We start from the raw sequence: 13309 nt of genomic DNA, 5'->3' as shown, positions 1-13309 counted from the left end.
GGGATGTAAAAGGCAGTAAAATGTGCTTAAGAGCATGGCAACTGCTCTGCAAACAAATGTGGATAGGGAAATAACTTAAAATGAAATAAAATAACTAAAAATTACAAATTATTAACCTGCAAGTCAGAGAAGGAGGTGGATATGTAGTCGGAAGTTGAGGAAGCGGTGAATGTTGTGTTTTAGGTGGAGGCAGCAATGGAGGAGGAACAGGTAGCCAACAATGTTTTTTTATTTTTTTATTGGGGTAGGTAGCCCCCAAAATATTGGGACAAATATAAAAAAAAGAAAACAAAGAATCATTGCACTTGACTTGAGTACAAGAATGTATGTTTGATGGTGGTATAAATGTCTATTCTGCACAAGGTACAGACAAGTCTTGTGGGATCCAAGCCTGGTTCATTTTAATGAACGTGAGCTTGTCCACGTTGGCTGTGGACAGGCAGCTGCATCTGTCTGAAATGACGCCTCCTGCTGTGCTAAATATATGTTCAGAGAGTACACTGGCTGCAGGGCAGGCTAGCACCTCCAAGGCATACAGGGCAAGCTCTGGCCATGTGGACAATTTGGAGACCCAGAAGTTGAATGGGGCAGAACCATCAGTCAGTACGTGTAGTCGTGTGCACAGGTACTGTTCCACCATGTTGTTCAAATGCTGCCTCCTGCTAACACGCTCCATATCAGCAGTTGGGGCCGGTTGTTGCGGCGAGGTGACAAAGCTTTTCCACATGTCGGCCATGCTAACCCTGGCTTCTGAGGTGCTGGCGCTGACACAGCTGCGTTGGCAACCTCTTTCTCCTCCCCTGCCTTCGCCTTGGGCTTCCACTTGTCCCCCGGCGTCAGTCCGGAATGCTCTCAGGAGGGCGTCTACCAGCGTGCGCCTGTAGTCGCGCATCTTCCGATCACGCTCCAGTGAAGGAATTAAGGATGGCACATTGTCTTTGCAACGGGGATCCAGCAGGGTGGCCACCCAGTAGTCAGCACACGTTAAAATGTGGGCAACTTTGCAGTCATTGCGCAGGCACTGCAGCATGTAGTCGCTCATGTGTGCCGGGCTGCCCAGAGGTAAGGACAAGCTGTCCTCTGTGGAAGGCGTATCGTCTGCGTCCTTCGTATCCCCCCAGCCACGCACCAGTGATGGGCCCGAGATGCATTGGATACCACCCCGCTGTGAACATGCTTCACCCCCATCCTCCTCCTCATCCTCCTCCTCCTCGTCCTCCAGTAGTGGGCCCTGGCTGGCCAAGTTTGTACCTAGTCTCTGCTGTTGCAAAAATCCTCTTTCTGAGCCACTTCTAAAAGACTGGCCTGAAAGTGTCAGAGATGACCCCTCTTCCTCCTCCTCGTCCTGGGCCACATCCTCTTCCATCATTGCCCTAAGTGTTTTCTCAATGAGACATAGAAGTGGTATTGTAACGCTGATAACGGCGTCATCGCCACTGGCCATGTTGGTGGAGTACTCGAAACAGTGCAACAGGGCACACAGGTCTCGCATGGAGGCCTAGTCATTGGTTGTGAAGTGGTGCTGTTCTGCAGTGCGACTGACCCGTGCGTGCTGTAGCTGAAACTCCACTATGGCCTGCTGCTGCTCACACAGTCTCTCCAGCATGTGCAAGGTGGAGTTCCACCTGGTGGGCACGTCGCATATAATAGGGCGTGAGCGGGAAGGACGAAGTTACGCTGTAGAGCAGACAGCCGAGCGGAGGCATGATGAGAATGCCAGAAGCGCGCACAGACAGCCCACACTTTATGCAGCCGCTCAGACATGTCGGGGTAGTTTTGAATGAATTTCTGCACCACCAAATTCAGCACAAATGCGCCAGGCAAGGGATGTGCGTCAAACCGGCTAGTCCCAGAGCTGCAACGAGTTTTTGCCCATTATCGCACACCACCAGGCCGGGCTTAAGGCCCACTGGCAGCAACCACTCGTCAGTCTGTTGTTCTATACCCCGCCACAACTCCTGCGCGGTGTGGGGCCTGTCCCCCAAACACATCAGTTTCAGAATGGCCTGCTAACGTTTACCCCTGGCTGTGCTGAAGTTGGTGGTGAAGGTCTGTCGCTGACCGGATGAGGAGGTGGTAGAAGAGGAGGAGGTAGCCGAGTAGGAAGAGGAGGCAACAAGAGGCAAAGAATGATGCCCTGCGATCCTTGGAGGTGGAAGGACGTGCGCCAAACAGCTCTGCGCCTGGGGCCCAGCCGCCACTACATTTACCCAGTGTGCAGTTAGGGAGATATAGCGTCCCTGGCCGTGCATACTGGTCCACGTATCTGTGGTTAAGTGGACCTTGCCACAGATGGCGTTGCGCAGTGCACACTTGATTTTATCCGATACTTGGTTGTGCAGGGAGGGCACGGCTCTCCTGGAGAAGTAGTGGCGGCTGGGAACGACGTACTGTGGGACAGCAAGCGACATGAGCTGTTTGAAGCTGTCCGTCTCTACCAGCCTGATTGACAGCATTTCAAAGGCCAGCAGTTTAGAAATGCTGGCATTCAGGGCAAGGGATCGAGTGTGGCTGGGTGGGAATTTACGCTTTCTCTAAAAGGTTTGTGAGATGGAGAGCTAAACGCTTCCGTGTGACATGGTGGAGATGCATGGTGACGGAGGTGGTGTTGTTGGTGGCACATCCTCTGTTTGCTGGGCGGCAGGTGCCAACGTTCCTCCAAAGGCGGAGGAAGAGGCCGAGGCAGCAGAAGAGGGAGAAGGAGGGGCCTGAGCCCTTTCTTGGTTTTGAAGGTGCTTACTCCACTGCAGCCTGTGTCTCGCATGTAGATGCCTGGTCATGCAGGTTATGCTAAGGTTCAGAATGTTAATGCCTCGCTTCAGGCTCTGATGGCACAGAGTCCAAACCACTCGGGTCTTGTCGTCAGCACATTGTGTGAAGAAGTCCCATGCCAGGGAACTCCTTGAAGCTGCCTTTGGTGTGCTCGGTCCCTGTTGACGGTGGCCAGTAGCAGGCAAACTGTTTTGGCGATGGCTGCTCTGCTTTTGCACCCTGCTCCCGCTTTTGCTACGCTGTTGGCTCGGTCTCACCACTGATAAGTAACCTGACCCAAGAGAGAGTCACAAGAGCCGCCCCATGAATGCACATCCGACAATGAATCAATATTAAAAATATATATAAAGTTTATTAGACACACCAACAGACACACATTAAAGATTGTATACAATTAGAACAAAGTGCGGTATGCAATAGAATATGTGTAACTGACACACACAGGTCCACTGAATTGCCACAAATAGGCACATGCGCTATAAAACCAGCATATAAAGGAATCCAATAAATAACATAAAGCAAATGTCAGGTAAGGTAAGACCACTAAAAATAAAGACAGACCATAATATGGTCAAATATCACAAGCCAAACCTACATAACCAGCTGGTGCAGTGGACGTGGAAACATGAGAAACGCCCAACGCGTATCGCCGGAGCAATCCGGCTTCCTCAGGGGTAAAGAGCTGTATGTTGGGGTATCACATAATATAGGGTAATGAATAAGGAACAATTCCATTCACCTGTGCAGCAGGGATGATGTGGGCGGTGTGGAGGCATGTCAAACAGTACATGTCCGAAAACCAGAAGTGTGGAAGTCACATGATCGGCAGGTGGAACGCATATGCGTTCCACTTGTGAAATCACAGCCACACAGCACAAATGTACATGGGAAGGAAGGGGCAATGGAGTCTAACACAATCCAACATGATAAACAGCTATATATTTAAAAATCATGTTGGATAGTGAGGCAACAGCAGCGATACCAGCAGAGCTGGTTGGCTCATAGAGGAAGAGATCGCAAAACCGGATGTCTCACCACTGCCTCTTCCTCCGAACTCTGAAAGTCAGTGGCACAACCTTAATTCCATTTGTGGTCTAGGACCTCATCGTCCCCTGCATCGTCTTCCACCCAGTCTTCCTCCCTGACCTTCTTTTCGGGCTGCACACTGCAGAAAGACGCAGCAGTAGGCACCTGTGTTTCGTCATCATCAGAGACGTGCTGAGGTGGTATTCCCATGTCCTCATCAGGAAACATAAGTGGTTGTGCTTCAATGCATTCTATATCTTCCACCCCTGGGGAAGGGCTAGGTGAATGCCCTTGGGAAACCCTGCCAGCAGAGTCTTAAAACAGCATAAGAGACTGCTGCATGACTTGAGGCTCAGACAGGTTACCCCGATATGCACGGGGGTGATGTGACAGACTGATAGGCATGGGTTTCAGGCGCTACCTGTGTGCTTTCTGCAGAAGACTGGGTGGGAGATAATGTGAACGTGCTGGATCCACTGTCGGCCACCCAATTGACTAGCGCCTGTACTTGCTCAGGCCTTACCATCCTTAGAACGGCATTAGGTCTGACCAAATATTGCTGTAGATTCTGGCGGCTACGGGAACCTGAGATAGTAGGTTCAGTAGGACGTGTAGCTGTGGCAGAACGGCCACGTCCTCTCCCTGCATCAGAGGCTCCACCAACACCACCACCACGACCATGACCGCATCCCTTATTAGATGTTTGCCTCATAGTTAGCGTTCACAAAGCAAAGTAAAAAGTGGTTAAGTATGTTAAAAATAATTAACCGCCAATATAAACCCTGATGTAGGGTATTGCACTCTATTTTTTATTTTTTTTACTCTATATGACAGCAGTATTTGTGGCCTAAATGTGACACTCACTTATGCACGTCTTATCCCAGATGTGCAGTATATCAGAGGATTTTTTCACCCCAGTATGCCAACGCCGTATTTATGGCCTAAATGTGACAGTGACTTATGCACTTGTAATTCCAGCTGTGCAGTATATTAGAGGGTTTTTTCACCCTAACCAAAGAGCTGTATTTCTGTCCTAAATGTGACAGTGACTTATGCACGTGTAATTCCAGATGTGCAGTATATTAGAGGCTTTTTTCACCCCTCTTACTTTTTCCGGATAAGGAGGGGGTAAGAGAGTCGAGGTTTTTTGTTGGACCATAATAAATTGCAGAAGAGAGAGCGGAAATCCTTGAACAACTTATCAGGGAGATATATGGTAGACTTCTCAATGTGTATAATATCTGCGGAAGGGCGTAAGTCATGAGTAGGTTTTTCCTTCCTAATCAGGATAGGTAAGGGATTTTAATAGATTTCAGGAAATTTTTGATCTTGGTGAGGAGAGGGAGGTAGTTCAAGTTATAGAACTTAGAGTGGTCTGAGGGAACTTGAATCCCCAGATATTTGATGGAGTTATCCGGCCACCGGAAGGGGGATAGGGGCACCAGTTTCTTTACTCTATTTTTGGGCATCCAGACATTGAGTATTTCTGATTTATCAAAATGTATCTTGAAATTGGAGACCCCCCCATTTTCCTCCAACAATTGCATGACCTCGGGAAGCACTTCTTCTGGATTAGTTATTAATAGTAAAAGATCATCAGCAAAGACTGCTAAAGAATGGGTGAAATTTTCAACCGTCAGTCCGTGTATTTTGTTAGAAGCTCTGATCTTATTAAGGAATGTCTCCAATGCCAAGACAAACAACGTAGGGGAGAGAGGACAGCCCTGCCGTGTCCCATTAGTGATGTTGAAAGGGGCAGAGCGGTAACCATTGGTCATGACCCTGGCTGTAGGACTCCCATATAAAGAGAAGATTGCGGAGACGAACACGGATGGAAAGCCGAAGTGTAAGAGAGTATTTTTCATAAAGGCCCAATTTTCTCGGTCAAAGGCTTTTTCCGCGTCCGTCCCCACAAGCATCAATGGAATTTTCTTCAACCTGGGGAAGTGGATAGCATGATACACTCTGCTAATATTATGTCTACCCTCTCTTCCCCTCACAAAACCCTTTGTGAATAAGCTGAGGAAGATATTTAGCAATCCGCTGGCTGAGAATCTTAGCCCAAAGCTTCACGTCAGCGTTTAAAAGGGATATGGGTCTGTAGCTGCTACATTTAACTGGATCTTTCCCCTCCTTTGGAAGAACTACTATGTGTGCCATCAAGGATTGTGGTGGGAGGGGGGAGCCTGCTAATAAAGAGTTACACAAGTTGGTGAGCTGAGGGATCATTACCGTCTGAAATTTTTTATAGTATGAGATGGGAAGCACATCAGGTCCTGGGCTCTTATCGGATGGGGTGTCAGAGAGACATTCCCTCACTTCCTTCTCCGATACGGGAGTTAATAAATCGGCTTTCTCCGAGGCCTTGAGGCGTGGGACTGGGACTGTCTCTAGAAAGGCGTCAATCTTCTGTTGAAGATCTGTAGGGTTGTCCGTCTGTAGATTATAGAGAGATGAGTAAAAGGAAGCAAATTCTTCCGCTATTGCTGGGGTTGTCGTGATCTGAAATGGTGATTAGACCAATGCCCGCTGACTCCACTCTCTCCAGAAGATGATTGGAAACAAATATATAATCTAGCCATGTGTAGGTACCGTGTACGGCAGAGTAGAAAATGAAATCTTTCCCTCTCGGGTTTAGTACCCTCCAGATATCCAAAACATGATGTGCAACCAATGCGCTTCTTAGCTTTTTGATCTGGGGGGCTGAGTGTCTGGGAAGAGTTTGGGTGGAGTCTAACGGGTGGTCAAGCACCAAATTAAAGTCACCACCCAGAATTGACATTCCATCCCTAAAGGAGTGGAGGTTTTGCACGGTTTCAACTAGCCAATTGATTTGGTTGACATTTGGTGCGTATATGATAGCCAGTGTAACTTTGTTTTCGTAAAGTATACCCTTAATGAACACAAAGCGCCCACCAGGGTCCACTGTCTGCGTTTGGATTTGGAGAGGTAGGTCAGTTTTAATCCCTATTGAGACCCCCCTAGAAGCCGACGAGTGGGTGCTGTGAATCCAGGTTTTGAAATATTTAGTGAAGAGCATGTGAGATTGTGAAACAGCTATTTCTGCATAATGTCTGTACTTGAACTGTCATTTGGCATTCCGGGCACTAGAGGCCACTGTTTTGCAGCTACAGCCAGCACACTCTGTGTCACGGCTGTAGGTGAGCAACAAGAGTATACACAGTAAAAAGAGCTACTGACCGGACCCAAACTAGGGAGGATAAAGGGTGACCCCTGTCAGACCCTCAAAGCTCTCCCTATGCTGCTAAAGCACATGCCCGGATCCAAATGGCGGAACGAGGCATGCCCGCGTACCTAAGACTGATGACCACTGTAACCCCTACAATAGTGGAAGGGGCACGGCCACCGGTGCCCTGCTCAGTATATGGAGGGAACCGTGGCCACCTCAGATCCAGTCAGAAAATAACCAGGTACACAACAATGTCTGCACACTTAGCTGAAGGAGCTGCAGCCGCAGAGAAGACGGATCCAAGGACAGCTGGCAATATCCGGAGTGCTTGCTGCAGCAGAACACAGGTCCAGTGAACTGATAGCTACAAGTGAAGATACTCAAGCAAGAGCTACAACTGAAATGAGAAATATAATCCACGCCCTACAATAGGAGGAGGGGTGATTTAAAGGCAGGGAAATCAAACGCAGGAGGAACAGCTGGGAGGAAGGAAACAAAGTAAAGACTTCATCACAGGGGCGGAGAAACAGAGCAGTGAGAACTCCTCCAAGCTCTAGTAGTGACATAATCACAGGGGTGGAGAAACAGAGCTGTGAGAACGTCTCAAAGCTCTGGTAGTGACAGTACCCCCCCCCCCTACGGGTGGACTCCGGACACCCAGGACCCACCTTCTCAGGATGAGCCCTATGAAATGACCTGATGAGGGGAGTGGATTTAATGTCCGACACCGGAACCCACATCCTCTCCTCAGGACCATAACCCTTCCAATGAACGAGGTACTGAAGAGAACCGCGGACAATGCGAGAGTCCACAATTCTGGAAACCTCAAACTCCAGATTGCCATCAACCAAAATCGGAGGAGGAGGCAAAGAGGAGGGTACCGTGGGCTGGACATATGGTTTTAAGAGAGATCTATGAAATACATTATGTATCTTCCAAACCCGTGGAAGATCAAGACGGAAGGCAACAGGATTGATGACTGACAAGATTTTATAAGGCCCAATAAACTTGGGACCCAATTTCCAGGAGGGAACCTTCAGTTTAATATTTCTTGTAGACAACCACACCAGATCACCCACATTCAGGTCCGGACCAGGCACACGTCTCTTATCAGCCACACGCTTATACTTCTCACTCATCTTTCTAAGATTACTCTGAATCTTTTGCCAAATGGTAGACAAAGACGAGGAAAATCTCTCCTCCTCAGGTAAACCAGAAAGAGCCCCTCCCGAGAATGTCCCAAACTGCGGATGGAACCCATATGCACCAAAGAATGGTGACTTATCAGAAGATTCCTGACGACGGTTGTTCAGAGCAAACTCAGCAAGAGGGAGAAATGAACACCAATCCTCCTGTTCTCTGCCACAAAACAGCGCAAATATGTCTCCAGATTCTGATTGAGGCGCTCAGTCTGACCATTCGACTGCGGGTGAAAAGCAGAAGAGAAGGACAGCCGAACCCCCAGGCAAGAACAGAAAGCCTTCCAGAACCTGGACACAAACTGCGTGCCTCTATCGGAAACAATATCAGAGGGAATGCCGTGCAATTTAACAATATGGTCGACAAAAGCTTGCGCCAACGTTTTAGCATTGGGTAAACCAGGGAAAGGTACGAAATGAGCCATCTTGCTAAAACGGTCCACCACCACCAGGATCACCGACTTCCCCGAGGAACGAGGAAGATCCGTGATAAAGTCCATGGACAGGTGTGTCCAAGGACGGGAAGGTATGGGTAACGGGAGAAGGGAACCTGAAGGCCGTGAACGAGGGACCTTAGCGCGAGCGCACGTCTCACAAGCAGCCACAAAACCCTCCACCGACTTACGAAGAGCCGGCCACCAAAATCTCCGAGCAATGAGATCTACCGTGGCTCTACTCCCGGGGTGACCAGCAAGAACCGTATCATGATGCTCCTTGAAGAGTTTGTGACGTAGCTCAGGAGGCACGAACAACTTCCCAGAAGGACAATGGGCAGGTGCCTTAGTCTGGGCAGCCTGGACCTCGGCCTCCAAATCGGAATATAGAGCAGAAACAACTACCCCCTCCGCCAAAATGGGACCCGGATCCTCGGAGTTTCCTCCTCCCGGAAAACAGCGAGAGAGAGCATCAGCCTTCACATTTTTGATCCCAGGTCGGAATGTAACGACAAAATTGAATCTGGAGAAGAACAGAGACCATCTGGCCTGTCTCGGATTCATACGCCTGGCCGACTCCAAGTATGCCAGATTCTTATGGTCGGTAAAAACGGTGATAGGGTGCCTGGCCCCCTCCAACCAATGGCGCCATTCCTCGAAAGCCAACTTGATGGCCAACAACTCCCTATCTCCCACATCATAGTTTCTCTCTGCCGGGGAGAGTTTTTTAGAGAAAAAGGCACAGGGTCGCCATTTGGCAGGAGAAGGGCCCTGGGACAAAACTGCACCCACACCCACCTCGGAAGCATCCACCTCAACAATAAAAGGTAAGGAAACATCGGGATGCACCAAGACGGGAGCAGACGCAAAACTCTCTTTAATCTTAGAAAAGGCTGCAAGCGCCTCCTCCGACCAAGAGGAAAAATCCGCCCCCTTTTTTGTCATGTCAGTAAGGGGTTTGACAACAGAGGAATAATTCAAAATTAACTTTCTGTAATAGTTCGCAAAACCCAGAAAGCGCATCAATGCCTTCTGATTCTCAGGAAGCTCCCACTCAAGTACAGCACGGACCTTCTCCGGATCTATGCGAAAACCAGAAGCAGAGAGGAGAAAACCCAGAAATTGAATCTCCGATACCATAAAAAGACATTTCTCCAGCTTGGCGTACAATTTATTTTCCCGCAGAATCTGCAGAACCTGAAAAAGATGATCCTGATGGGTCTGAACATCAGGGGAAAAAATCAAAATATCATCAAGATACACCAATACAAATTTCCCCATTAAATGGTAGAAAATACTATTAACAAAATGCTGAAAGACGGCCGGAGCATTCATCAGGCCGAAAGGCATAACGAGATTCTAGAAATGCCCGTTAGGGGTATTAAAGGCCGTTTTCCATTCATCCCCCTCTCTGACCCTGACCAGGTTGTACGCGCCTCTCAAATCCAATTTGGAAAACACCTTGGCACCAACAATTTGGTTGAAGAGGTCCGGGATGAGAGGAAGGGGATAGGGATCGCGAATCGTGATACGGTTCAGCTCCCTAAAATCTAGGCCTCAGAGAGCCATCTTTTTTTTTAACAAAAAAAAAACCCGCGGCCACAGGTGACTTTGAGGGACGAATATGCCCCTTATCGAGACTCTCGGAGATATAAGTTCGCATTGCGATTCTTTCCGGTTGTGAGAGATTGTAGAGGCGTGCTTTTGGCAGCTTGGCGCCGGGAATGAGGTTAATGGGACAGTCAAACTCCCGGTGAGGAGGAAGCTCCTGAACACCGCTCTCGGAAAACACATCCGAGAAATCAGAGAGAAATTATGGCACAGTTTTAGTAGACACCTCTGCAAAAGTCGCTGTGAGACAACTCTCTCTACAAAAGTCACTCCACTCATTTATTTGCCTTCCTTGCCAATCAATAGTGGGGTTATGTCTAGTGAGCCAGGGTAACCCCAAAACTAGAGGAGAAGGCAATCCGTTAAGGACAAAACAAGATATATCCTCCACATGAGTGTCACCTACAGCTAGCCGGATATTGTGAACAATGCCCTTCAGAGATCTCTGTGAGAGTGGAGCAGAGTCAATATCAAAAACAGGTATATCCTTTTCTAATGTGCAAACCTGAAAACCATGCATGGCTACAAATTGAGTGTCAATAAGATTGACGGCCGCTCCACTATCGACAAAAATCTCACAAGAAATGACTTTGCTCTATAGCGCCACCCTGGCAGACAGAAGAAAACGGGAACTGCAGGTCAGAGGAAAAGCATCAATTCCTACATCAACTTTGCCCAAAGTAGCAGATGAAGCAGAATTTGATGATCTACCTTTTGAGGTTTTTCTCTTATTATCGCTCTTAGTACAGTTCAAGAATCTCCTAGACGGACAAACATTTGCCAAATGACCTATGCCCCCACAACAAAAACACACCATACTCTGAGGACTAAATCCTCTTTTATCAGGGGCAAGTCGACCTAGCTGCATGGGCTCCTCCTCAGAGGGGAGCGAGACAGGATGAGGCCCCTGCACACTGAATGAGTCCGCACCATTGCCCCTAGACTGACAATGGCTGGACAGAGAGGTCTTGTTTCTTTCTCTTAGACGCCTGTCAAGGCGTACCGCCAATGACATGGCAGACTCTAAGGACGTTGGTCTCTCATGGAAAGCAAACGCATCTTTCAATCTCTCTGAGAGACCATGACAGAACTGACTCCGGAGTGCAGCATCATTCCAACCTGAATCAGCTGCCCATCTCCGAAATTCAGAACAATAAAGCTCCGCAGACAGTTTGTTCTGGCATAAAACACTTAAGTTAGATTCGGCCAGAGCAACACGATCCGGGTCAGCATATATCTGCCCCAGGGCCACAAAAAATCTTTCCACGGATCGAAGGGAGGGATCCCCTGATGGCAGCGAAAAAGCCCAAGTCTGAGCATTACCCCTGAGCAGGTAGATGACAATCCTCACCCTCTGCTCCTCCTTACCAGAGGAGTGGGGACACAAGCAAAAATGGAGTTTGCATGCCTCTCTGAAGCGAACAAAATTCTCACTGCCCCCGGAGAACGTTTCCGGAAGTGAGACCTTTGGCTCGCAACAGACTCCATGAGCCAGAGCAGAGCCCAATGCTTGAAGCTGAGTCATAGATTGACGGAGATCCGCTACTTCCAAAGAAAGACCCTGCATGCGGTCAACCAGGCCAGAAAGCGGATCCATGTCAAAAAAGGACGGTTTTGGTGGATTATAATGTCACGGCTGTAGGTGAGCAACAAGAGTATACACAGTAAAAAGAGCTACTGACCGGACCCAAACTAGGGAGGATAAAGGGTGACCCCTGTCAGACCCCCAAAGCTCTCCCTATGCTGCTAAAGCACATGCCCGGATCCAAATGGCGGAACGAGGCATGCCCGCGTACCTAAGACTGATGACCACTGTAACCCCTACAATAGTGGAAGGGGCACGGCCACTGGTGCCCTGCTCAGTATATGGAGGGAACCATGGCCACCTCAGATCCAGTCAGAAAATAACCAGGTACACAACAATGTCTGCACACTTAAGGCAGGGAAATCAAACGCAGGAGGAACAGCTGGGAGGAAGGAAACAAAGTAAAGACTTCATCACAGGGGCGGAGAAACAGAGCAGTGAGAACTCCTCCAAGCTCAAGTAGTGACATAATCACAGGGGTGGAGAAACAGAGCTGTGAGAACGTCTCAAAGCTCTGGTAGTGACACTCTGAGATTTGAATATGCAAAACAGATGATGACTCATGCTGCTGCCTGTGAGTGAACCAGAAAGTGTTGATCTGTCATGGTGGAAGGATTGTGCTGTGAGGGACTGAATCCGATTCAATCCTGGCTTGCAGATGTCCGGTAGTTAATGGACACTCAGAAGAAGGAGAGTAGCTGTGATACCCTGACTGAATCCAGCTCTTTTGAAAGAGAGGTTGTCCCAGGAAGACCAGTTCAGTGTGTGGACAGAAGGCCTCATCATCAAGCAAGGCCGCACGGTTGCTAAGAGGTTGGTGGCCATCCCTGGTAGGCTGCATCCTTGGGCCCAGAACGGACGCAGGTCAGTACACCTGGTTACTGATTGTTATATTGTGTGGCGCCTGAAGTTACAGAGACTAGCCTAGGCCTACCATTAGTTAGTTAGTTAGGATTAGATCGTTTTGCTAGGCTGTACTGTACTGGACTGCAGCACAGTTATTGACTTGCAGGCTCTGCTGTGTCCGCCATCGGCTACGCCTGTCCAGTGAGCAGGGACATTGACTGTAGGTCCAAGGATATAGCGTTTTCTATGCATGGTTGTATTGTTTTCGTGATGTTTATGTTATTACTCGTTGTCTAAGTAAAGTTTCTGTTCTTGCATAGTAAGCTGGTGTCAGTGTCGCTTTCCTTGTCCGTGACTTCGCTGTATTCTGGGGAGCCCACCCCGGTACACGGCTTACAACTGGGCGTAGTCGGCAGGATACAGCGACCGTTATGGACGGGAACGCAGCGGGAGATCGTCCCCCGGCGCCAGTGGTGCCAGATCGGACCCAACCCAGGGTGCACAGGCGCAAGTCCAGCTTGCCCCCAACAATATGGCTACCCCAGTAGGATACATCCCTGTAGGGGCACTGCTGCGTCATCTGCCGAAGTATGACGGTAACAACATGACATTGCAGGACTGGACTGATAGGGTGCCAAAGTGGTAC

The sequence above is a fragment of the Bufo bufo genome, chromosome 1 (assembly GCF_905171765.1).
Source record: "Bufo bufo chromosome 1, aBufBuf1.1, whole genome shotgun sequence".
NCBI lineage: Eukaryota > Metazoa > Chordata > Amphibia > Anura > Bufonidae > Bufo > Bufo bufo.
Note: the sequence above shows the minus strand (reverse complement) of the source record.